We start from the raw sequence: 27,776 nt of genomic DNA on the forward strand, positions 1-27,776 counted from the left end.
GTCTCTCTTTGTTGTTTCTTAAATTTTTCCCAATCACTTGTTTCTCCACTATTTTTGGCCACTCTGTACGCAGCTGTTTTTATTTTAATACTCTCCTTTATTTCCTTCGTTATCCACGGCTGGTTCTCCCTTTTCTTACAATCCTTGTTTTTTGCTGGAATATATTTTTGCTGAGAACTGAAAAGGATCTCCTTAAAAATCCTCCACTGTTCCTCAGCTATCCTACCTGCCAGCCTGCTCTCCCAGTCTACCTTAGCCAATTCATCCCTCATCCTATCATATTTCCCTCTGTTCAAACAGAGGACACTGGTTTGGGACCAAACTTTCTCCTCTTCCATCTGAATCAGAAATTCGACCATATTGTGGTCACTAGACCCAAGAGGGTCCTTCACAATAAGATCCTTAATTCTACCTACCTCGTTACACAATACCAGATCCAAAATAGCTCGTTCCCTCGTCGGTTCCGTAACATGCTGTTCAAGGAAACTATCCCGACAGCATTCTAAGAACTCTTCCTCCATTCCACCCTTACCGACTTGAGTCTGCCAGTCAATGTGCATGTTGAAGTCCCCCATGATTATTGCCGTTCCGTTTTTACACGCATCCCTTATCTGCTTGTTTATAGCCCTCCCCACCTCAACATTATTATTTGGGGGCCTATATACCACACCTACTAGTGTCTTTCTCCCTCTACTATTCCTCATCTCTACCCATAACGATTCCACGTTTTGTTCCTCAGAGCCTATGTCATCCCTCAGTACTACCCTGATATTATCTCTTATTAATAGCGCGACCCCACCACCTTTTCCTTCCTGTCTATTCTTCCTAAACGCCTGATACCCCTGGAAACAAAGGAACATACAAATTAGGAACAGGTGTAGGCCATCCAGCCCTTACAGCCTGCTCCACCATTCAATTAGATCATGGCTGATCGAGTTGTGGTCTCAACTCCACTTTCTTGTCTGTTACCCATAACCCTTGACTCTCTTGTCAATCAAAAATGTGTCTAACTCAGCCTTGAATAAATTCAATATCCAGTCTCCACTGCTTTCTAGGTAAGAGAATTTCACGGGCTAACAACGTTCTGAGAGAAAACATTTCCCCTCCTGATCTCCATTTCAAAAGGGAGACTGCTTATTCTGGATCCTTCTTAAACTGGGTCCCCGAGATCGAGTCTCCCCCCGGAAGTGGAAACATCCTCCAGGTATCAATCCTATCAAATCCCCTCAGGATCTTATATGCGACAATAAGAAGTTGATGTTACTGTTAAGTGCTACTTAAAGGTTGCACTTATAGGCCACACCAGGAAAACAGGAATTCTTGGTCATTGGCATTCTGTGAGGGTTTCCATAGGGGTGTGGATGAGCAAGTGGAGGAGGACAAGAGGTCAAGCACAGTAGCACCAGCTGATGTGGGAGAAGCAAGAGAGGTGCCCCCTTTCCCACTGCATGTGCAGCGCATCCCTCCTCATCCTCCCTGGACCTCCTCCACCAGAACCTCCATCATCACATTTAAAAACCTTTGTTCAATTCACTCAGTGCCTGAACCCTCTTGAGACCTATCCTGTAACAGCCAGAGCACTCACTGAAAGTGGATGTGAAGAGCTCACATATCCCCATTTCCAAAAATTGGGTGTAATCAACATTTGAATGCTGGACCTGCAGGTTTCTGCTCAGTATCTCCAAACATGTTTAAATAATGATAATCAGTAATTAAACCCAAAGCCCTTTGCTAAATACAGATATTCAAACAAGATTACATTAGCTCAATGTGCATTTAGTGCCTGTTTTTGACCCTTTTGTCAAAGTAACCCCAGTAAAGTTCAAAAGACAGCAAGTTATGCTCGAGTCATATAAAACAGCATTTTTGTCACCACAGTATGGTGTTCAATTCTGGGCAGAATAGTATATGAAGGATTTTGTAAGGGGGTGTAAGAAGTTTACCAGAATGGTCGATGTAGATCGACTGGAGAAGCTGAGGTTGTTCTCATTATAGCAGAGAAGATTTGATTGTGGGGTTTACAATCATAGAGTTGACCTGAAGGATCTTTAAAAAAAATGTTAATAAGTGGTTAGTTATGATTTGGAATGTACTGCCTGATAAGGTGCAAGATATAGGTTCAATAGTAGCCTACAAATTTGCCGTTGGCATTAAGCTCATTCCTTCTTCAGATAGAATCATAAAATCCCTACAGTTCTGAAGGAAGCCATTCGACCCATCAAGCCTCCACCAACAACAATCCCCCCAGGCCCTATCTCCGTAACCCCACGCATTTACTCTGCTCGTCCCCCTGACACAAAGGGGCAATTTAGCATGGCCAATCAACCAAACTCACACATCTTTGGAGTATGGGAGAAAACTCACACAGTGGGGGAACGTGCAAACTTCACATAGACAGTGACCCGAGGCCAGAATTGAACCCGGATCCCTGGCGCTGTGAGGCAGCAGTGCTAACCACTGTGCCACCAATGTATCATGTCATGTATCATATCAAACTCACTCCCTTTGTAATCTATATAACAGTTGCCATCTCAATCTGACCCTCTCCATTCACCAACGTCCAGATGAAGCTCGCATTGTCCCTCGATCATGCTGCCGGTGGAGAGACTTTTGCCTCCTCCATATATTCCCACATAGATTGGAAAGAGCATGGTATCTCCAGTCCGTTCTTATTTCAGATTTCCTTTGGTTTGTTGAATGGTTACTTTGCGTCAGTGCAGGAAGTGGATAACATTTCTGACATTCCCAGGAAATTAGTCATGGATCAAGGACTTGAACTCAGTAAAGTTAATGCAAGCATGAAAACAATACAAGAAAAACATGGCACTAAAGAATGACAATTTCCAGGACCTGACTGTTTCCACCTGAGAGTAGGTGATGAAATTGCAGATATTTTAGCCATAATCTTCCAAAGCTTTCTCAATTCAGGAATTGTCCTTTCAGCTTGGAAAATCGTGAATTTAACTGTTATTTAAGTAAGGTGAGAGAGAGAAACCCTCATTATAGACCTGTTAGTCTACCGTCTGTTGTGGGGAACTTATTGTAAGCTATAATTAAGGACGAGTCCTTGAACACTGAGAAATTTCAGCTGATTACAGAGAGCCAGCACAGATCTGTAACAGGCAGGATGTCTCTATTAAGTCAAACTGAATTTTATGAGGGGAGTGAGGTAATTGAAAACTATTTCAAAGAATCACCACAGAAACGAAGGGCTGAATGGCTGTTTCATTCTATTATTTGTGCTGTCCTGTTATGCTGTTTCATTCTATTATTCTATGATCTCACTCCCTCCATACATAAAGTTTACTCCTACCACAGATCAAACACTGACTGCTTGATCATGCTTAATCAACCCACAGATAATGGAATGACCACCTTATCAATCTATGCAGCAACTACCATATCAATCTTACTCTGTCTATGCACCAATGCCTTGTCACACTCACTCTCTCTCACTACTTGCATTGTACATGCACAAACTAACATATCAATCTCACTGTCTCCCATTACCTACAACTTTATCAAGCTCGCTCACTCAAATTTTCACCTTCCTTATTAAACTATCTGCGCAGCTGACACTCTAAGAAGTCTCACAACACCAGGTTAAAGTCCAACAGGTTTATCTGGTAGCAAAAGCCACTAGCTTTCGGAGCGCTGCTCCTTCGTCAGGTAAGCGGGAGTTCTGTTCACAAACAGGGCATATAAAGACACAAACTCAATTTACAAAATAATGGTTGGAATGCGGGTCTTTACAGGTTGTCTGTACCTTTACCAGGTACCATCTACCAGGTACACGGTACCTACTCTTGCAACTCGGCCATACGCTGCAGGAAAGGATGTCCCGAGGCATGGTGCATTGGGGAAACCATGCAGACGCTACGACAATGGATGAATGAACACCGCTCGACAATCACCAGGCAAGACTGTTCTCTTCCTGTGGGGGAGCACTTCAGCAGTCACGGGCATTCAGCCTTGGATCTTCAGGTAAGCGTTCTCCAAGGCGGCCTTCACGACACACGACAGCACAGAGTCGCTGAGCAGGAACTGAAAGCCAAGTTCCGCACACGAGGATGGCCTAAACCGGGATGTTGGATTTATGTCACATTATCAGTAACCCCCACAGCTTGCTTCCTGGACTTGCAGGCTGTTCTGTCTGGAGACAATACACATCTCTTTAACCTGTGCTTAATGCTCCCTCCACCCACATTGTCTGTATCTTTAAGATCTGGTTGGCTTTAGGGATTCGCATTCTAATCAGTATTCTGTAACTTGATTTTGTGTCTCTGTGCCCTGTTTGAGAGCACATTTCCACTCCATCTGACGAAGAAGCAGTGCTCCGCAAGCTAATGGTATTTGCTACCAAATAAATCTGTTGGACTTTAACCTGGTGTTGTTAAAACTCTCACTGTGTTCATCCCAGTCCAACGCCGGTATCTCCACATCTTGGCCAAAGAAGACAGAGGGTAGCAGGAGAGGGGTGCTTTTCTGAATGGAAGGCTGTGACTAGCAGTGTTCCACAGGAATCAGTTCTGGGACCTTTGTTGTTCGTAATATACATAAATGATTTGGAGGAAAATGTAGCTGGTCTGATTAGCAAGTTCGCAGACGACACAAAAAATAGTGGAGTTGCGGATAGTGAAACAGAGAAAAGTAGAAACAGAAAAACTACAGCACAAAACAGGCCCTTCGGCCCCACAAGTTGTGCCGAACATATCCCTACCTTTTAGGCCTACCTATAACTCTCCATCCTATTAAGTCCCATGTACTCATCCAGGAGTCTCTTAAAAGACCCTATTGAGTTTGTCTCCACCACCACTGACGGCAGCCGATTCCACTCGCCCACCACCCTCTGTGTGAAAAACTTCCCCCGAACATTTCCCCTGTACCTACCCCCCAGCACCTTAAACCTGTGTCCTCTCGTAGCAGCCATTTCCACCCTGGGAAAAAGCCTCAGAGAGTCCACCCGATCTATGTCTCTCAACATCTTATATACCTCTATTAGGTCTCCTCTCATCCTACGTCTCTTCAAGGAGAAAAGACCGAGCTCCCTCAGCCTATCCTCATAAGGCATGCCACTCAATCCAGGCAACATCCTTGTAAATCTCCTCTGCACCCTTTCAATCTTTTCCACATCCTTCCTGTAATGAAATGACCAGAACTGAGCACAGTACTCCAAGTGGGGTCTGACGAGGGTCTTATATAGCTGCATCATTATCCCCAGACTCCTAAACTCAATCCCTCAATTGATAAAGGCCAGCACACCATACACCTTCTTAACCACCTCCTCCACCTGCGGGGCCAATTTTAGAATCCTATGGGCCTGGACCCCAAGGTCCTTCTGATCCTCTGCAGTACTAAGAGTCTTTCCCTTTATATTGTACTCCTTCATCCCATTTGACCTGCCAAAATGGACCACTACGCATTTATCTGGGTTGAAGTCCATCTGCCACTTCTCCACCCAGTCTTGCATCCTATCTATGTCCCTCTGTAACTTCTGACATCCCTCCAGACTATCCACAACCCCACCAACCTTCGTGTTGTCGGCAAACTTACCAACCCATCCCTCCACTTCCTCATCCACGTCATTTATGAAAATGACAAACAGCAAGGGTCCCAGAACAGATCCCTGGGGCACACCACTGGTGACCGACCTCCATTTAGAAAAAGACCCATCTATACACACTCTCTGCCTCCTTTGGGCAAGGGGTGAATGATGTCTGTGTCGATATGCATATCCTTTGGGCAAGCCAGTTCTGGATCTACAGGGCAGCAGCCCCTTGGATCCCATGTCCTCTCACTTTTTCCAGAAGCCTTGCATGGGGGACCTTATTGAACGCCTTGCTAAAATCCATATAAACCACATCTACCGCTTTCCCTTCGTCAATGTGTTTAGTCACATTTTCGAAGAACTCCACCAGGCTCGTAAGGCACGATCTGCCTTTGACAGAGCCATGCTGAGTATTCTTGAGCATACTGAACCTCTCTAAATGCTCATAAATCTTGTCCCTCAGGATCTTCTCCATCAGCTTACCAACCAAGAAGATCCAAGAGGATTATCAGAGGATACAGCAAGATATAGAGCAGTTGGAGACTTGAGTGAAGAAATGGCAAATGGAGTTTAACCCGGACAAGTGTGAGATAATGTATTTTGGAAGGTCCAAGGCATGTAGGAATTATCGAGTAAATGGTAGAACCGTTAGGAGTATTGACAGACAGAGAGAACTGGGCGGACATGTCCACCAATCACTGAAAGTGGCAATGCAGGTGGATGAGGCAGTCAAGAAAGCATACGGCATGCGGTCGGTCGGGGCATTGAGTATAAAAATTGGTGGGTCACGCTGCAGCTGCACAGAACTTTAGTTCGGCCTCATTTAGAATATTGTGTACAATTTTGGTCGCGACACTACCATAAGTATGTGGATGCTTTGGAGAGGGTACAGAAGAGGTTTACCAGGATGTTGCTTGGTCTGGAGGCTATTAGGTATGAGGAGAGGTTGGATAAACTTGGTTTGTTCTCACTGGAACGACGGAGATCAAGGGGTGACCTGATAGAGGTCTACAAGATTATGAGAGGCATGGACAGAGTGGATAGTCAGATGCTCTTTCCTAGGGTAAAAAAGCCAAGTACTACGGGACATAGGTTTAAGATGCATGGGGAAAAGTTGAGAGGAGATGTGCAAGGCAAGTTTTTTTTACACTGAGGGTGGTTCACGCTACCTGGGGAGGTGATGGGAGCAGGTACGATAGTGGCATTTAAGGGGCAACTAGACGAATACATAAATGGGATGGGAATGGAAGGAAACAAACTCCATAAAACCATAGAACCATAGAAAATTACAGCTCAGAAACGGGCCTTTTGGCCCTTCTTGTCTGTGCCAAACCATTTTATGCCTAGTCCCACTGACCTGCACTTGGACCATATCCCTCCACACCCCTCTCATCCATGAACCCGTCCAAGTTTTTCTTAAATGTTAAAAGTTACCACTTTATCCGGCAGCGCATTTACCACTTTATCCGGCAGCTCATTCCACACTCCCACCACTCTCTGCGTGAAGAAGCCCCCCCCTAATATTCCCTTTAAACTTTTCTCCTTTCACCCTTAACCCATGCCCTCTGGTTTTTTTCTCCCCTAGCCTCAGCGGAAAAAGCCTGCTTGCATTCACTCTATCTATACCCAAAACATGGTTAGATGCCACTAAGTAGATGGCAATGCCTTAACCATTTGTGTGTTGTAAGGCCACTAGGGCCCCTTCCATCCTTATCAAGGGGAGTGCTAACCTTCTCTCCTTTCATACAACACATAAGTGCATTCATTTTTAGTTTAGGCAGACATCATGATTGGCGCAGGCTTGGAGAGCCAAAGGGCCTGCTCCTGTGCTGTACTTTTCTTTGTTCTTGGGTCTTGATGTTGCCAGAAATCAAGTATTTTAGCTCTGAGGAAAGATCAGATAGAGTGGGATTGACATCTTTAGATAAGAAGAGACTGAGATATTTAATTAAGGCCTATATAGAATGGCTAGATGGACCTGTTTCGCTTAGCACAGAGGTAAATACGTAACTCAGCAGGGGAATGTGTATGGATGATACAGATTCAAAGGAACTGATCAATGGATTAAAGGGGACTAAGGAGAATTTTTCTTTTTACTGAGAGACTGGTGGGAATTTGGAACTCACTGCCAGAAAAGTTGACAGAGCCAATAATCCTCATTGCATTTATTAATGGGAGGAGGAGAGATTTCATGAATATCACCATCCTCAATGATGGTGGAGCTCAGCATAGGAGTATGAAAGACAAGGCTGAAACATTTGTAATTATTTTTAGGCAGAAGTGCCAAGTGGATGATCCATCTCAGCCTCCTCCCGAGGTCCCCACTATCACAAACACCAGTCTTCAACAAATTCTATTTACTCTACATATATCAAGAAATAGCTGAATGTACTGGATATACCAATGATGTGGGCCCTAACAACATCCCAGATGTAATAGTGCAGACTTATGCTCCAGAACTAATGTGCCAATCAGCAAGCTGTTCCAGTACAGCTATAAACAACATTGGTATCTACCCAACAAAGATGCCCTGTCCAAAAAAAGCAGGGCAAATTCAATCTGATCAGTTATTGCTCTTCAGCAAAAATACCGGATTCTATATTGAAATTAGTGGTAGAAGAGCATCGAGAGACAGAAAATAGACATTTTTAAAATTGCATGCATTCTAAAAAGCAAAGTCATGCTGCACTAGCCTGATGGATAAATGTGAAGTGGTAACAGAAGGAGCAGACAAGGCAATAAGTCTCATATACTTGAAATTCCAAAAGGCCTTTCATAAGGAACCACAGGGAAGGTTCGTGACAAAGGTTAGAGCATATGGAGTTAGAAGAAAATTCAATGAATGGAAAGTAAATTACCTAAAAATAAAAAGCAGGAAATTCAGGCTGAAGGGTAGTTATTCTGACTGGAGAAATCTAGAAACCAGTTTTTCACCAGAATCAGTGCTGGAACCAGTGTCCTTTATCATTTACATTAATGATTTGGACTGAAGGACAAGTAACTCAATAACAAACTTTGCAGATAATACCACACTAAGGCATGTAGCAAACACGGAGGAAGAACAAGGCGGCACGGTAGCACAGTGGTTAGCACTGCTGCTTCACAGCTCCAGGGACCTGGGTTCGATTCCCGGCTTGGGTCACTGTGCGGAGTTTGCACATTCTCCTCGTGTCTGCGTGGGTTTCCTCCGGGTGCTCCGGTTTCCTCCCACAGTCCAAAGATGGTTAGGTTGATTGGCCATGCTAAAAATTGCCCTTAGTGTCCTGAGATACGTAGGTTAGAGGGATTAGTGAGTAAATATGCAGGGATATGGGGGTAGGGCCTGGGTGGGATTGTGGTCAGTGCAGACTCGATGGGCCGAATGGCCTCTTTCTGTACTGTAGGGTTTCTATGAATATAAAAAATATTATACAACAATTATACAAAAAGACATTAGAGAACGTGTCGATTGGTAGTTACATAACAAATGTAATTTTTACATAGGTAAGTGTGGACTTTTACGCACTTTGGGCCAAGAAAACAACCCTTAACAATAGCTTAGAATTAACAAAAAAGAGATAGAAGAGCAAAGGGATTGTAATGATCCATGCTACAGACTTCGTCAGGAACACAAACGATATTTATTAACAAGGAAGCCTGTCGTAATCCCTCCATGTCTTCAGACCATCTTCTGCCTAAGAGACAACTCCAACTCTTGGGATGATTACCCACTCTCAGCCCCAGTGGGTCCCTCAAACCAAATGACCTGCTTCTGCTGTGCTGCCCTTAAAGGGACAATCACCACAATCACTACAGGGATTTAGCAATATCGGGATTTCGGGATACCAGAAAACAAAAATCAATAAAATCAGCATCACAGATCAACAAAGTAATTTAAAAAACGAATGAAACACAGATTTATTTCTAACGATATAGAATTCCAAAGCAATGATGTTAAACTTGTAAAGGATGATCGGGTTGCATTTAGCATTGTGTGTGCAGTTATGGACTCTAAACTATTGAAAATAACATAGAAGCAAAGGAGGAAGTGCAAAAAATGTTTGCAAGAATGACACTGACTCCAAGAGAAAGCAGCCGTCAATAAAGATTAAACAAGTTGGTGCTTTTGTCTTCAGAAAATAAAAGACTTACAAATGATCGAATAATGGTCTTTAAAGTTACTAATGGGCTGGACAGGGTGGGTGTGGAGAATGCCTTATAAATCTCACTCTCTGCCTTATCAAGGAAACACTTTCCACCAATCAAATCCTAACTAATTTAGCAATCTCACTCCATTCATGCCCTAACTACCTCGTCAAGTGAATTCCCAATATGCCTTTGCTGGATTTTTGGAAGTGTTATTCAATCAGTCCCACTCCTGTGATCGTTCCCTACTGTCCAATATTTTTTATTTCTTTACAGATATGTCGTCAAATCCATTTGAAAGTTATTTTCAAATTATACCACCATCTTTTGAGGCTATGCCTTTGACACCATTTCCTTTACCTCATGTCACCTCTTGTTTTTCTGTCAATTATCTTAACCCTGTTTACTCTAAAAATACTTTTCTGCTACAGATTTTGATCCTTATTTGTTCTACCAAACCCTTTAACACCTCTATGAATGTTCTCTTAACCTTTCCTGCTCCAAGGGAACAAAGTAAGAAGTCTCACAACACCAGGTTAAAGTCCAACAGGTTTATTTGGTAGCAAATACCATAAGCTTTCGTAGCGCTGCTCCTTCGTCAGATGGAGTGGAAATGTGCTCTCAAACAGTGCACAGACACAGAAATCCAACATCCCGGTTTAGGCCGTCCTCATGTGTGCGGAATTTGGCTATCAGTTTCTGCTCAGCGACTCTGCGCTGTCATGTGTCGTGAAGGCCGCCTTGGAGAACGCTTACCCGAGTTCTCCAAGGCGGCCTTCATGACACACAACAGCGCAGAGTCGCTGAGCAGAAACTGATAGCCAAGTTCCGCACACATGAGGACGGCCTAAACTGGGATGTCGGGTTTATGTCACATTATCAGTAACCCCCACAGCTTGCCCCCTGGACTTGCAGAATCTCACTAGCTGTTCTGTCTGGAGACAATACACATCTCTTTGACCTGTGTTAGATGCTCCCTCCATCCACATTGTCTGTACCTTTAAGACCTGGCTGGTTGTAGGGATTCGCATTCTAATTAGTATTCTGTAACTTGATTTCTGTGTCTGTGAACTGTTTGGGAGCACATTTCCACTCCATCTGACGAAGGAGCAGCGCTCCGAAAGCTTATGGTATTTGCCACCAAATAAACCCGTTGGACTTTAACCCGGTGTTGTGAGACTTCTTACTGTGTTCACCCCAGTCCAACGCCGGCATCTCCACATCAAGGGAACAAACCCAGTTTCTCCAGTCTCTTGGCTATGTTTCTGGAGAGAAAGATGCTAGTTTTCAGTCAGAGCCTGACGCTCTGACAAATTTTGGGAAAATCAGTGACATTCTTTGTATTGCCTCTGTGAAATGCCTCGGGAAGTTTCATTATATTAATGCAAGTTTTTGGGTGGGGTCCCAAGCTCCAATACGGAAAAGTCATCGGCCATGAACACTTCACAGGTCGCAGCCCGGCCACAGCAGCAATCCTCTTCTGATGCACCAGGGATGATTGAACTGTGTTAGGAGTGCCAGAGGCTGGAAAATAATAGCTTTGTAGTTCACCGAGAGGTAAGCAGATGGAAGCATTTAAAGATGTTTGGTTACTACCTATAATTTATTAACTCACATGAAATTTATTATGTTGCATTCTGTATATCAGAACCAACTGGTATATGTGAAACACTGGATGGAACGGTTCCAGAGCTACTTCTGGAAGTGAGACAAGGAGGGAGCCGGGGAGGTGACAGTTGCTTTACTTCAGGGTAAGTGATCAACTGAACCCCTGAACTATTGTAAATTCTGAACATGCCAAACAACAATATGACCACTTATATTGCAGCCCTGTATTCCCCAGATACTTAAGTCCAGTGGTTCCCAAACCTTTTTCACTGGGCCACACTTTCGGAATAAAAATTTGCTCGCACCACACCGAATTATTTATTGATAAGAAATACATTCAAAAACAAAAAAACCAACTCCGAGCAGTGCTTGATTCATAACATAGATAACAACTACTTTATAATATGATCATGAGACATCCAGAAAGTATAAAACGATGCTTGTTTAAACCATGTTTAAATGTTTCTTTGATTGTCCTTAAATTTTCCCGCCACACTTGCCATCCTCTCTCGCCGCACCAGTGTGGCGCGCCGCACCCTTTGGGAACCACTGCTTTAGTCCATATATCACTTTGATAGGGTTGTACTATAGGCCCCCAAATAGTCAGCGGGAAATTGAGGAACAAATATGTAAGGAGATTACAGATAGCTCCAAGAAAAATAGGGTGGTAATAGTAGGGGATCTTAACTTTCCCAACATTGACTGGGACAACCATAGTATTAGAGGGTTGGATGGAGAGAAATTTGTTGAGTGTGTTCAGGAGGAATTTCTCATTCAGTATGTGGAAGGCCTGACTAGAGAGGGGGCAAAACTTGACCTCCTCTTGGGAAATAAGGAAGGGCAGGTGACAGAAGTGTTAGTGAAGGATCACTTTGGGACCAGTGACCATAATTCTATTAGTTTTAAGATAGCTATGGAGAATGATAGGTCTGGCCCAAAATTCTAAATTGGGGCCAATTTTGATGGTATCAGGCAGGAACTTTCAAAAGTTAATTGGGGGAGTCTGTGGGAAGGCAAAGGGGTGTCTGGTAAGTGGGAGGCTTTCAAAAGTGTGTTAACCAGGGTTCAGGGTAAACACATTCCTCTTAGAGTGAAAGGCAAGGCTGGCAGAAGTAGGGAACCCTGGATGACTCAGGATATTGAGGCCCTGTTCAAGAAGTAGAAGGAGGCATATGACATGCATAGGCAGCTGGGATCAAGTGAATCCCTTGAAGAGTATAGGGAGTGCAGGAGTAGAGTTAAGAGGGAAATCAGGAGGGCAAAATGGGGCACGAGATGGTTTTGGCAGATAAGGCAAAAGAGAATCCAAAGAACTTCTAAAAATACATAAAGAGCAAAAGAGTAACAAGGGAGAGAGTAGGGTCTCTTAAAAATCAACAAGGTCATCTATGTACAGATCCACAAGAGATGGGCGAGATCCTAAATGAATATTTCTCATCAGTATTTACTGTTGAGAAAAGCATGGATGTTGGGGAACTTGGGGAAATAAATAGTGATGTCTTGAAGAGTGTAGATATTACAGGAAAAGAGATGCTGGAAGTCTTAAAGCGCATCAAGGTAGATAAATCCCCGGGACCTGATGAAGTGTATCCCAGGACATTGTGGGAGACTAGGGAGGAAATTGCGGGTCCCCTAGCAGAGATATTTGAATCGTCGATAGTCACGAGTGAGGTGCTTGAAGATTGGAGAGTGTTGTGCCTTTGTTTAAAAAGGGCTGCAGGGAAAAGCCTGGGAACTACAGGCCACTGGTGGGTAAGTTGTTGGAAGGTTTTTTGAGAGACAGGATCTACAGGCATTTATAGACGCAAGGACTGATTAGGGACAGTCAGCATGGCTTTGTGAATGGAAAATCATGTCTCACAAATTTGATTGAGTTTTTTGAAGGGGTAACCAAGAAGGTAGATGAGGGCAGTGCAGTTGATGTTGCCTACATGGACTTTAGCAAGGCCTTTGACAAGGTACCACATGGTAGGTTGTTGCATAAGATTAAATCTCACAGGATCCAGGGTGAGGTATCTAAATGGATACAAAATTGGCTTCTTTACAGGAGCCAGAGGGTGACCAACGGTGTGCCTCGGGGATTGGTGCTGGGTCCACCATTATTTGTCATTTATATTAATGATTTGGATGAGAATATAGGAGGCATGGTTAGTAAGTTTTCAGATGACACCAAGATTGGTGGCAGAGTGGATAGTGAAGAAAGTTATCTCGGATTGCAACAGAATCTTGATTAACTGGGCCAGTGGGCTGACGAATGGCAGATGGAGTTTAATTTAGACTAATGCGAGGTGATGCATTTTGGTAGATTGAACCAGGGCAGGATTTACTCAGTTAGTGGTAAGGCATTGGGGAGAGTTACAGAACAAAGAGATCTCGGGGTACAGGTTCATAGCTCCTGGAGAGTGGAGTCACAGGTGGACAGAGTGTTGAAGAAGGCATTCGGCATGCTTGGTTTCATTGGTCAGAATGTTGAATATAGGAGTTGGGACGTCTTGTTGAAGTTGTACAAGACATTGGTAAGGCCACACTTGGAATACTGTGTACAGTTCTGGTCACCCTATTATAGAAAATATATTATTAAACTAGAAAGAGTGCAGAAAAGATTTACTAGGATGCTACCGGGACTTGAGGGATTGAGTTATAAGGAGAAGCTGGATAGAGTGGGACTTTTTTCTCTGGAGCGCAGGAGGCTGAGGGATGATCTTATAGAGGTCTATAAAATAATGAGGGGCACAGATCAGCTAGATAGTCAATATCTTTTTCCAAAAGTAGGGGAGTCTAAAACTAGAGGGTATAGGTTTAAGATGAGAGGGGAGAGACACAAAAATGTCCAGAAGGGCAATTTTTTCACACAGAGGGAGGTGAGTGTCTGGAACAAGCTGCCAGAGGTAGTAGTCTAGAGGTGGGTACAATTTTGTCCTTTAAAAAGCATTTAGACAATTACATGGGTACGATGGGTATAGAGGGATATGGGCCAAATGCGGGCAATTGGGATTAGCTTAGGGGTTTTTTAAAAAAGGGCGGCATGGACAAGTTGGGCCGAAGGGCCTGTAAATCTCTATGACTCTATGACATATGTATCGAAAACAGGTCCCACTGCTCTGTGTGAAGTTTTTTTATTCATTCATTGGGTGTGGGTGTCACGGGCTGGTCCATCCCTGAGGGTGCTGCAGATATGGAGTTACATGTAGGTCAGCCCGGGTAAGGATTGCAGATTTCCACCCCTAAAGAACATTAGTGAACCAAATGGATTTTTACAACAATCGACAATGGTTTTGTGGTCACCAGTAGAACTTTTAATTCCAGATGTTTATTGAATTTAAATTTCACCATCTGCCATGGTGGAATTCGAACCCAGGTCCCCAGAGCATTACTCTGGGTGTCTGGATTACTAGTCCAGCGGCAACACCACTACGTCACCGCCTCCTCCGCGCCACCACCTGTAGATGGGATCCATTGATGTGATGATGCAACTTTTTAAGAGCTTTCACACTAAGGAGTTAGAATAGGTCTGGTGGGCACACATTGTTTGAGAAAGTGGGAGGCAAATAATTGGCCAGCCACCAGCCAGCTCTGGAAGCGAGCATATAGCAGCCTCAGGCTAACTCAAAAACCTGAACGAGGAGACACGAGTCCTCAGAGATAACTGTCCTCTCCAAGCTTTGTTCAGCTGAAAACTGATGTTGAAGCTGGGTTTGGGGGGGGGGGGGGGCGGGGCGGTGCTGCTGCTGCTGGAGGGGTGTTGTTGAGGTGGACGTCAATGAAAAAGAGAATGATAAGAGAGTCAGCAGCAAATGTGCAGGCTACTGGCAGTGTTGAACAACGATTGGAGGGGTCGGGGCCATGTGGCATTCGTCCATGAAGATAATGGTCTCCTCAATGGAACTTAAATGGCAACACACCAGTGAGTCCCTTTGGAATTGGTATTGTACTGGTGGTAATAGTAGGGGATTTTAACTTTCCCAACATTGACTGGGACAGCCATAGTATTAGAGGGTTGGATGGAGAGAAAGTTGTTGAGTGTATTCAGGAGGAATTTCTCATTCAGTATGTGGATGGCCCGACTAGAGAGGGAGCAAAACTTGAGGGGGCAATTGGGACTAACTTAGGGGTTTAAAAAAAAAAAGGGTGGCATGGACAAGTTGGGCCGAAGGGCCTGTTTCCATGCTGTAAACCTCTATGACTCTATGTACTGTACTGTCGTGAACTCAGATTGTCAGTCTATAGTCTGAGCCTGTATTGACAGTGTTGTGAACACACATTGCTGCTCTTGTGGCTGTGAACCTGTATGGCATTCTGTACTGTCCCTCCATCCAGCATCTCTAATGTGGATCTTTCCTGACCTGCAAAATACATCAACTAACATATTAATTAATGAGTTTTTTTTCTTATTTCCAACCATTAGATTCTGGGTGTGATTTTCTGGCAATTGGAGGCAGCTTGCTATTGCCTGCTGGCAGGATCTTCCAATCCCACCAACAGCCACAGCTTTTTGTGTGGCTCACAATCTGTTTCAGGGAATCTGCCATGGGTGGAGGGGGATGTTTGACATCGATGGGACTGTAAGACTCCGCTGGTGGGCATGTCCAGAAAATTCCGCCCTCTATTTTTGACCCCTCAAGAATCTTCCTCTTTCTGCAGTGTAATATTTTCATCAATGAAAACTGCGAACCTTCCTCCTTTTTCTCCTTTCCTGAATGCCTTGTACACAAGAGCATTAAGTATACAATCCTCTCTGAGGGCAAAGTCTCAGTTATCACCACCATATCAGATTACCACTTGCAGCTCACTACTATTAACTATATTCTGTCTATTTACACACCTGCACTCCAAACATAGCTTCAAATGTTTTATATTTTCTATGATCTTGCTTAAATCTGTATGATCTCTAACTCTATCTTTCCCAGGCCTCTGTACATCATGTTGCTAAATGACATCTTGGTGTCCAATGCTTCACTCAATTCGTTTAAACCCTAACCACCAGCTCCAATTAACCTCCCTGCAAAGCTATTAGTCCCAGCTCTATTTCAGTGCAATCCATCTATCTTGAACAGGTCCCTGGAAACGTGGTGACAGACGTGAAACATTGGGCAGAATTCTGTTGAGGCCTCAGGGTCTTGCCTGCCAGCTGGAGAGCCTGAGAGAGACACACACTGCCCCTCATTCTGGGAGGGCCTGACAAACTAAAGACCACCAGCAGTGGCAATGCCATCAGTGGGCATGTCCCTGGAATCAAGACCCCAGGGACGGAAATCTCACTGAGACTGTGGCCGGCAGCTCTTGTGCTCAGGAACACCACAGGGGAAGAAGTGGCTGCTGCAGGAAAAACACCTACCAGAATCACAGGATGTGGAATGACCCAGGGGAAAGTACATAATTCAGGGAGGGGAAAGGATCACAGGAAAAAGGGTATAGGGAGGTTGGTAGCAGGGGGTGAATCAGCAGAACCCTACCCCTTCCCGCTGTCCAATCCATTGATCAGGCACTGAGTGCTTTTGATCAAGGGTTCCCTTCCATGAGATGAAAAATTGGCCACACAGTTGTAGCTATCATACAGACTGCACGGCAACAGCTGACCCGCCTGCTGCTGGCTCAATACCAGGGACTGTGAAATGAGGCCCTTAAATGGTCATTAATTGGCCACTTAAGGGCCTCAACAGGTGACAGGGGAGAAAAGGCTACCATGTGCCTTCACTGTCACTGGGTCAAATCCTGGAAATCCCTCCCTTGCATCGCAACACTGAGTGTACTTATACCACACGGCTCAAGAAGGGAGCTCACCACCACCTTCTAATGGGCAATTAGGGATAGGCAGTAAATGTTGGCCGAGCAAGCACTCCCCACATCCTATGAAAGAATAAAAACCTCAACCTTCCCATATACTGATTACCATATCAAAATCACTTCCTCAATCCACTGTCTATTTAACTGACTCCTAGATAAAGTTTATTCCCTCCAAGGACTATACAATGAGCACCATATATCAAGTTCATTCTCTCAACGATCTGAATGATCTCACTCTGTCCACTGAATCTTACCGATGAAACTTATTCTCTCCACATATCAAGTTCAGTCTTTTGAAGAATCACCTATCCTCATTACTCAATTCATAGCCCTTGCTCAAACCATCTTATCAAGCTCTCTATGATAAGGTGCCCCATAAAAGGCTGCTGAAGAAGATTAGGGCACACGGAGTTGGGGGTAGTGTGTTAAAGTGGATTGGGGACTGGCTATCCGACAGGAAGCAAAGAGTCGGAATAAATGGGTGTTTTTCCGGTTGGAGGAAGGTAACTAGTGGCGTGCCGCAGGGATCGGTACTCGGGCCGCAACTGTTTACCATTTATATAGATGATCTGGAGGAGGGGACGGAGTGTAGGGTAACGAAGTTTGCAGACGACACAAAGATAAGTGGAAAAGTGAATCGTGTGGAGGACGGAGAAGATCTGCAGAGAGATTTGGACAGGCTGAGTGAGTGGGCGAGGATATGGCAAATGGAGTATAACGTTGAGAAATGCGAGGTTATACACTTTGGAGGAAATAATAACAAATGGGATTACTATCTCAATGGAAACAAATTAAAACATGCTACCGTGCAAAGGGACCTGGGGGTCCTTGTGCATGAGACGCAAAAGCCCAGTCTGCAGGTACAACAGGTGATCAAGAAGGCAAATGGGATGTTGGCCTATATTGCGAGGGGGATAGAATATAAAAGCAGGGATGTCTTGATGCACCTGTACAGGGCATTGGTGAGGCCGCAGCTGGAATACTGTGTGCAGTATTGGTCCCCTTATATGAGGAAGGATATATTGGCATTGGAGGGAGTGCAGAGAAGGTTCACCAGGTTGATACCGGAGATGAGGGGTTTGGATTATGAGAGGCTGAGGAGATTGGGTTTGTACTCGTTGGAGTTTAGAAGGATGAGGGGGGATCTTATGGAGACTTATAAGATAATGCGGGGGCTGGATAGGGTGGAGGCGGAGAGATTCTTTCCACTTAGTAAGGAAGTTAAAACTAGAGGACACAGCCTCAAAATAAAGGGGGGTCGGTTTAAGACAGAGTTGAGGAGGAACTTCTTCTCCCAGAGGGTGGTGAATCTCTGGAATTCTCTGCCCACTGAGGTGGTGGAGGCTACCTCGCTGAATATGTTTAAAGCGCGGATGGATGGATTCCTGATCGGTAAGGGAATTAAGGGTTATGGGGATCAGGCGGGTAAGTGGTACTGATCCACGTCAGATCAGCCATGATCTTATTGAATGGCAGGGCAGGCTCGAGGGGCTAGATGGCCTACTCCTGCTCCTATTTCTTATGTTCTTATGTTCTTATCAACCTCACATTCTCCATTTATGTATACAAATTACACTAACTCAATGCACCATATCAAGCCCTCCCTTTCCATGCACTTTAGCGATCACATTCTTCCCATTACCTTTCCAAGCTCTCTCTCTCCACAGATCATAGACCAACGTCTTCATCAAACTGTACCAACTACTATAACCACTGCGCATCATCCTTCTCTGATGTAATGTGCGGAGGCAAATTATTGCAACATTTCTCATTATTTTTCGAAGAGAAATCAAATAAAATGTAAGAATGGCTTTTGATGTTTAGCCATATTATTCACCTCTTTGGTATTCCAGCATCACCTTTTGTGAAACTTAAACCTTGAAAAGAAATTGTGGGCTATAGTGTTGATGTCCCAAGATTAAAATACAAAATCAAGAATCACCTACCCTCATTAATCACTTAATTCGTAGCCCATGCTCAAACCATTTTATCAAGCTCACTCTCTCTATGCACCAACTCATGAAGGTAACTGTCATGTTTTGTTAATGGGAATAAATCAAAAGGTAGATTTTCAATTTTTTACCTGGTGTATAATTGTCATTTCTCACAGGAACGTCGGATTTTAATTTCTATATGGGGGCGAACATTTTTATTCTGGAGACTCTGTCCGGTGGCAGGCAGGAAAGTTGACAGTGATTACTGCTGTGCAGCAAGATGGCTGAATACACTTGATCTTCTGCTGTTCAGCTCATGAATTATGCTCAGCTGGTGGAGACGGCAAGAAGTCACCCCCATGCACTATCGCCACATGGGGGCAAAGGTCCTGGTGGCATATTCAACATGCAGGCCAGCATTACCCCGCCAGGGTCCTTGAGGGCAATCTTACCATTGCGCCCTGCTGGCCGATGGGCCGAGCAAGCTGGTAAGATCACAAGAGAGCCGAGAAATCAGGTTCACACCCGATTTCCACCTTTTGCAATCTTACCGGCACAAGGCTGATTATACTATTTAAATCATGATTTGAAAAGAATTAATGAGTCTGGGTTAGAATCATCTGGGCTCACTTGCCTCTGTGGCCTTGCCTGGGAAGGTTCTCTCTGGCGAGGGTCACGTGTGGCCCCCCATCAACAAGGACCAAACATGATGGCCCCACTGGCAGAACCAGAGGCCATTGAGGTCCCCCCACCGCCAGAGAAGTCGAAGCCCCCCACCCAACCCCTTTGGGCAGTGCCAGCCTGGCAGTGCCCACTGGGTATTCTGGCACTGCCAACCTCACACCCTGGCAGTGCCCACCAGGCATGGACAGTGCCAAACTGGTGGGGCCAGACCAGGGGTGGGGTGTTCAGTGGGAGCAGGGGGTCACCACTACCAATCTGTGATTGGTAACGATTAGTTGGGGGGCATAGCTCTGGGCTGCTGACGGGGGGGCATGTCATCATGATTAGCCGCAGAACCCCGAATGGTGAACTGAAAGCTTCACCCAAAATGTTGTCAATGACATGGCCAGTTAATTCTGATCAGCTCTCATCAGTCAATGCCTCACTGATCCTTAAGGTCACAAATTATAACTTTCACACTAAGAAGAGTACAAAGCAAAGGACCCATGTTCTTTTCTCACTTCCATTCTCAGTTGCATGCAAATAATGCCTTAATCCCATCCCCTTCAGTAGACATGTAATATGACTATTTCTTTGTAGCTTATAATTTGATGTAACTTTGATTTGATTTATTGTTTTGTGCATGCTATACAGAGAAAACACACTGTTCATAGAGTACATAGGGGAGAAGGAAAGAAGGGGATGCAGAATATGGCGTTGCAGTTACCAATAGGGTGTAGAGAAAGATCAGCTTAAAATAGTAGGTCCATTCAAAAGTCTGATGGCAGCAGGGAAGAATCTGTTCTTGAGTCTGTTGATATGTGTTCTCAGGGCTTTTGTATTTTTTTCCCTAATGGAAGAAGGTGGAAGAGAAGATGTCCGGGGTGTGTGGGGTCCTTAATTATGCTGGCTGCTTTTGCGAGGCAGTGGGAAGTGCAAACAGAGTCAATGGATGGGAGGCTGCTGGCAGTGAGATCTGCGGCTGTCAGATTTATAAACAACTCTGGAGAAATATGAAACTGAATCTACACAAAGGTACTGTTGAATGGCCACACGATGCAAAGCAATGCCTGTAGATCAATTACTCCACTTACTGCAAATTTCAACGTCACATATGATTCTTGTAGGCTACTATGCAGACAGCGGAGACAGTTTTAACTCGAGTTGTTTCAGTATTGTGAGGTAATAAATAATCTTTTCAAACACAGAACCGCTTCAAAAGAATAACACCATCCTGCTGTTAATTGTTATGATCCCCTTAGAGACTGACAACCTTTTAAAGAGATACGAGTTTCCCAACAACCAATGGAAACATCAAGATTTTGCATTATAAGACAAACTAAAATCAATAATTTAAAAAATTGCTTAGTAGTCAACTAATATACTAAACTAAAGGAATTTCCCTTTAAACATACAAACTAGAAGCAGGAGTAGGCCATTCATGATGATCATGGCTGATCATCAAATTCAATATCCTGATTCCCCCTTCCCCCATATCCCTTGATCCCTTTAACTGCAAGAGCTATATCTAATTTCTTCTTGAAGTCACACAATGTTTTGGCCTCAACTACTTCTGTGGTTGTGAATTCCACACATTCCACTCTCTGGGTGAAGAAATTTCTCCTCGCCTCGGTTCTAAAAGGTTTACCCCTTATCCTCAAATTATGACCCATAGTTCTCGACTCCCCCACCATTGGGAACATTCCTTCTGAATCTACACTGTCTAACCCAGTTAGAATTTTATGTTTCCCATCTCACTCTTCTAAACTCCAATGAATACAATCCTAACCAACTTAGACTGTCATCCCAAGAATCAGCCTGGTAAACCTTCGCTGTACTCTCTCTATACCAAGGACATCCTTCCTCAGATAAGGACACCAAAACGGCACACAATACTCCAGGTGTGGCCTCATCAACACCCAATACAATTGCAATAAAACATCTCTATTCCTATGTTCAAATCCTTTCACTGCGAGGGCCAACATACCATTTGCCTTCTTTACTGCCTGCTGTATCTACGTGCTTACTTTCAGCGATTGATGCACGAGGACACCAAAGGTCTCACTGAGTATCCACCTCTCTCAATTTACACCTATTCAAGTGATAATCTTCCTATTTTTGCTTCTTATTACCTTCCTATTATTGCTACCAAAGTGGATAACCTCACATTTATCTATGTTGTACTGCATCTGCTATGTATATGCCCACACACTCAGCCTATCCAAATCATGCTGAAGCAACTTTGCATCCCCCTCACGGCTCACCCTCCCACCCAGCTTTGTATCATCTGCAAATTTGGAGATAACACATGTAGTTCCCTCTTCCAAATCATTTCTATATAATGGGAACAGTTGGGGTCCTAGCACAGACCCCACTAGTCACTGACTGCCAATCAGAAAAAAAGACCCATATATGCCAACTCTTTGCTACCTCTATCTGCTAACCAGCTTTCTATCCATCACAGGACACTATCTGCAATCCAATGCGCTTTAACTTTACATAGTAGTCTGCTATGTGAGGCCTTGTCAAAAGCCTTCTGGAAGTCTAAATAAACCACATCCACTCGATCTCCTCGGTCAACTCTACTAGTTATATCCTCAAAGAATTCCAATAGATTTAACATCTTAATTCAACCAAAATGCCAGGTGCATTTTCTTTGGGTTGGAGTGGGATTGGGCAGATGCCTGCCTCACCATCTTCCTGCCCAATAGGTTTTGACCTAGGGCTGTGTCCAAATGGCAGGCAGGCACATGAGCTTGGCGCTGGGCAATTTTGTGGGTGGTCACACCAGCTTCTCCAAATTATTCTTGTATTCTTGAATTAAAGGAGATGGTTTAAAACATAGCCACATCGAGTGTTCATAATAACATAAGAAAATAGAAGCAAGAGTAGGCCATCTGGCCCCTCGAGCCTGCTCTGCCATTCAATATCATGGCTGATCTTTTTGTGGACTCAGCTCCACTTACCCACCCGCTCACCATAACCCTTAATTCCTTTACTGTTCAAAAATGTATCTATCCTTGCCTTAAAAACATTCCTGCTTCAGAATGTTCTGCAGCCACTCCAAGACATCCTTGACCCGAGCCCCAGGGAGACAACATACCATCCTGGAGTCGCATTTGCGGCCACAGAAACGCCTATCTATTCCCCTTACAATTGAACCCCCTATAACTATTGCACTGGCACACATTTTACCCCTCCCCTCTGCAGCAGAACGATCCATGGAGTTTGGCTGCTGCTGCTTTCCCTAGAGAGGTCATTCCCCTCAACAGTATCCCCAAAGCGGTATATCTGTTTTGCAGGGAAAGGGCCACAGGAAATTCCTGCACTACCTGCTTATCTTTCTTGCTTTGTCTGGTGGTCACCCATTCTCTTCCTGCCTGCTGAGTCTGAGCCTGCAGTGTGATCAACTCTCTATATGTGCTATTCACGATACTCTCTGACTCACGGATGCTCCATAGTGTCTCCAGCCACCGCTCCAGCTCTGAAACTCGAGTTTCCAGGAGCTGGAGCTGGAGCCACTTCCCGCACTCATGCTGACCCAGAGGACTGGAACTGTCCCCAGCCTGCCACATGGAGCAAGACACACTGCCATGCTTTTTTGTTTCTTTAAACCAGAAATATAACTGGCATTACCCTTGCTTTGCAGAAGTCATTTACCTAAGCCAAGGTTTCATTTGATTTATTGTCACATGTATTAGTATACATTGAAAACAGACAAAGCATACCGTACATAGAGACAGAAAGGAGAGAGTGCAGATTGTAGTGTTACAGTCATAGCTAGGGTGGAGAGAAAGATTAACTTAATACAAGGTAGATCCATTCAAAAGTCTGGCAGCAGGAACGAGGCTGTTCTCCAGACCGTTGGTACGTGTCCTCAAATTTTTGTAACTTTTTTCCGATGGATGAAGGTGGAAGAGAGTATGTCCAGGTTGCGTGGGGTCCTTGATTATGCTGGCTGCTTTTCCGAGGCAGTGAGAAGTGTAGACAGAGTCAATGGATGGTAGGCTGGTTTGCATGATGGACTGGGCTTTGTTCACGACCCTTTGTAGTTTCTTGCAGTCTTGGACAGAACAGGGGCCATACCGATCTGTGATACAACCAGAAGGGATGCTTTCTGTGGTGCATTTCTAAATGTTGGAGAGAGTTGTAGCGGATATGCCAAATTTCTTTAGCCTCCTGAGAAAGTAGAGGCTTTGGTGGGCTTTCTTAGCTATGACATTGGCCTGGAGGGACCAGAACAGGTTGCTAGTGATCTGGACACCGAGAAACCTGAAGCTCTCGATCATTTCCACTTCATCCCCATTGATGTAGACAGGGGCACACCTTCCACTACACTTCCAGAAGTTGATGACTATTTCCTTCATTTTGCTGACATTGAGGAAGAGATTATTGTTGTCGCACCAGTTCGCCAGATTCTCTATCTCTTTCTCTGGTGGAAATATAGGGAGTTCAGAGGGGAAGTGAAGAAGAAATTAAAAGAAGCAAAGAGGGAGTATAAAAAGAGACTGATAGCTAGCATAAAAGGGAATCTCAAGGTCTCTATAGGCAAATAAATAGTAAAAGGGTGGTAAAAGTAGAGCAATTAAGGACTAAAAAGGGGATTTACATTTGGAGGCAGAGGGCATAGCTGAGGTATTAAATGAACACTTTACATCCAACTTTACCAAGTAAGAAGATGCTACCCAGTGCATAGTAAAAGATGATTTATATAAGTGTGTGGTGGTTCATTTTGGCAGGTCAAATAGGATGAAAGAATATAATATTAAGGGTAAGACGCTTGGCAGTTTGGAAGATCAGAAGGATCTTGGGGTCCGGGTTCATAGGACACTCAAAGCAGCGTCGCAGGTAGAGGCTGTGGTTAAGAAGGCGTATGGAATACTGGCCTTCTTCAATAGAGGAATTGAGTTTAGAAATCGGGAGATAATGCTGCAGCTGTATAGGACCCTGGTCAGACCCCACCTGGAGTACTGTGCCCAGTTCTGGTCGCCTCATTATAGAAAGGATGTGGAAGTCATAGAAAGGGTGCAGAGGAGATTTACAAGGATGTTGCCTGGATTAGGTGGCTTGCCTTATGATGATAGGTTGAGAGAGCTAGGTCTTTTCTCCTTGGAGAGGCGAAGGATGAGAGGTGACCTGATAGAGGTGCATAAGATGTTGAAGGGTATTGATAGAGTGGATTCTCAGAGGCTTTTACCCAGGGCTGGAATGGTTGCCACAAGAGGTCACAGGTTTAGAGTGCTGGGGGGTAGGTACAGAGGAGATGTTAGGGGTAAGTTTTTCACTCAGGGTGGTGGATGCGTGGAATCGGCTGCCGGTAGTGGTGGTGCAGGTGGATTCAATAGGGTCTTTTAAGAGACTTTTGGATAAGTTCATGGAAGTTAATAAGATAGAGGGTTATAGGTAAGCCTCGTGGGTAGGGACATGTTCGGCGCAACTTGTGGGCCGAAGGGCCTGTTTGTGCTGTAGCTTTTCTATGTTCTATGATTTGATTTATTATTGTCACATCTTTAACATACAGTGAAAAGCATTGTTTCTTGCGGCTGTACAGACAAAAATACCGTTCATTGAGAAGGAAACAAGAGAGTGCAGATTGTAGTGTTACAGTCATAGCTAGGGTGTAGAGAAAGATCAACTTAATGCAAGGTAAGTCCATTCAAAATTCTGACAGCAGCAGGGAAGAAGCTGTTCTCGAGTCGTACTTTGGTATCTTTTTCCCGAAGGAAGAAGGTGGAAGAGAGAATATCCGGGGTGCGTGGGGTCCTTAATTATTCTGGCTGCTTTGCCAAGGCAGCAAGAAGTGTGGACAGAGTCAATGGATGGGAGGCTGGTTTGCATGATGGATTGGGCTACATTCACGACCTTTTGTAATTCCTTGCGGTCTTGGGCAGAGCAGGAGCCATACCAAGCTGTGATACAACCAGAAAGAATGCTTTCTATGGTGCATCTGTAAAGGTACGAGAGAGTCGTAGCTGACATGCCAGATTTCCTTAGTCTTCTGAGAAAGTAGAGGCGTTGGTGGGTTTTCTTAACTATAGTGTCGGCATGGGGAGGACGAGGACAGGTTGTTGGTGATCTGGACACCTAAAAACTTGAAGCTCTCGATCCTTTCTACTTCGTCCCCATTGATGTAGACAGGGACATGTTCTCCTTTACGCTTCCTGAAGTCGATGACAATCTCCTTCATTTTGTTGACATTCAGGGAGAGATTATGGTTGCCGCACCAGTTCATCAGATTCTCTATCTCATTTCTGTACTCTGTCTCGTTTGAGATCCGACCCACTACAATGGTGTCGTCAGCAAACTTGAAAATCGAATTGGAAGGGAATTTGACCACATTCATAGGTATATAAGGAGTATAGTAGGGGGCTGAGAACACAGCCTTGTGGGGCACCGGTGTTGAGAATGATCTTGGAGGAGGTGCTGTTGCCTATCCTTACTGACTGTGGTCTGTGAGTTAGGAAGTTCAGGATCCAGTTGCAGAGGGAGATGCTGAGGCCCAGGCCACGGAGTTTGGAGTTGAGTTTTGTGGGAATAATAGTGTTGAAGGGTGAGCTGTAATCAATAAATAGGAGTCTGACATAGGTGTCTATGTTAACTAGGTGTTCCAGGGTTGAGTGCAGGGCCAGGGAGATGGCATCTGCTGTGGACCTGTTGCGGTGGTAGGCAAACTGTAGTGGATCCAGGTAGTCCGGGAGACTGGAATTGATTCATGCCATGACTAACCTTTCAAAGCACTTCATAATGATGGATGTCAGAGCCATCCGGCTGATAGTCATTAAGGCACGCTGCTTGGATTTTCTTAGGTACCGGGATGATCGTCGTCATCGTCTTAAAGCAGATAGGGACCTCAGACTGTTGTAAAGAGAGGTTGAAAGTGTCTGTGAATATGGGGGAGCAGCTGATCCGCGCAGGATCTGAGTGCACGTCCGGGTACCCCATCCGGGCCAGTTGCTCTCCATGGGTTGACCTTCAAGAAAGCTGCTCTGACATCTGCAATGGTGACCCCAGATACAGGTTCATCCAGGGCTTCCAGGGTGGAGGGCATGCTCTCGCTGAGGTAATTCAGGATGAGGTATAAAACTTCCATGAAATCAAAAATAATGTTACTTTACCAGCTCATTCAGAGAATGTCCAAAGATGTGCGGGTTAGGTTGATTGGCCATGATAAAAATTGCCCCTTAGTGTCCTGAGATGTATGGGTTAGAGGGATTAGTGGGTAGGATATGGGGGTAGGGCCTGGTTGGGATTGTGGTCGGTGCAGACTCGATGGGCCGAATGGCCTCTTTCTGTACTGTAGGGTTTCTATGATTCTCATCTAGAAAAGGTTAGATAAGTAGAAGCAATTGTTGGGCCAGAGAAAGGAGACAAGGTATTTCCATCCTTGGTATAGATACTATGATTTTAACTCAGGGAGAGAGAAAGCTCATGTCACAGGACTCAGATGAATTCAGTGCCAGGCCTCATTTACTTAAGCAGGATTTAACTTCAGCACAAAGCTGGGAGAAATCATTGACCGGCCAATACCTGGAAGGGATATTTGTGCAGCAAGAAACTATGACAGGTGTGTTGTCAGGCAACAGGTGAGTCCTCCTGTTCTTCTTGGCACACAAAGAAATGAAATTATATTTAAAAACAACTTTACTTCACCGCACCTCGAGGAACTGACATGTCATCTAGGTTGGCAAGATTTATTTTAAATTGTTGCCCACATCCTCCCCTCCTTTTCTGATTAAAAAAATATTAACTGTGTTGTGGAGCTTCCCATTAGTGCTGGGGAAAGAATGGTACATTCCCTGTTGCATGATAGGGACACTCATCTGGCATTGGGAGCTGTGCAGGTATGTCAGGATTATCAGCTGCCAATTCAGCAGCTTCTCAAATTTAAGCTTCAAGTTCAATGGGTTCAAGGTCCTCTCAATCAGAAGTAGGAGCAGACCTCCCAGCACCTCAAATATTGATGAAGCAAAGAAGGAAATGGAGCAGGAGAGAAAATTCAACCAAGTTCAGACACCAAAATGGTGGTGCAGAAATAGGGTGGGAAAGTGGCTAATAAATCTCCCAGTGTGGTGACACTGCAGAATAAGGACCACCTGGCCTGGGAGACCGATCAG

The 27,776-nt window shown here is 44.5% G+C and overlaps 1 protein-coding gene and 1 non-coding gene across 4 annotated transcripts in view; both read right to left on the reverse strand.

Annotated features, from left to right (window-relative positions):
• The window catches only part of bmp5 (bone morphogenetic protein 5), a 231,656-nt gene that overhangs the window by 141,922 nt on the left and 61,958 nt on the right, over positions 1 to 27,776 (reverse strand). The gene's annotated exons all lie outside the window — the stretch shown is intronic.
• On the reverse strand, positions 7,177 to 7,300 carry LOC144494598 (U6atac minor spliceosomal RNA). The gene has a single exon (XR_013498127.1). It is a non-coding gene; the product is annotated as a U6atac minor spliceosomal RNA (small nuclear RNA).

Source organism: Mustelus asterias, chromosome 5 (assembly GCF_964213995.1).
Source record: "Mustelus asterias chromosome 5, sMusAst1.hap1.1, whole genome shotgun sequence".
NCBI classification, from domain to species: domain Eukaryota; kingdom Metazoa; phylum Chordata; class Chondrichthyes; order Carcharhiniformes; family Triakidae; genus Mustelus; species Mustelus asterias.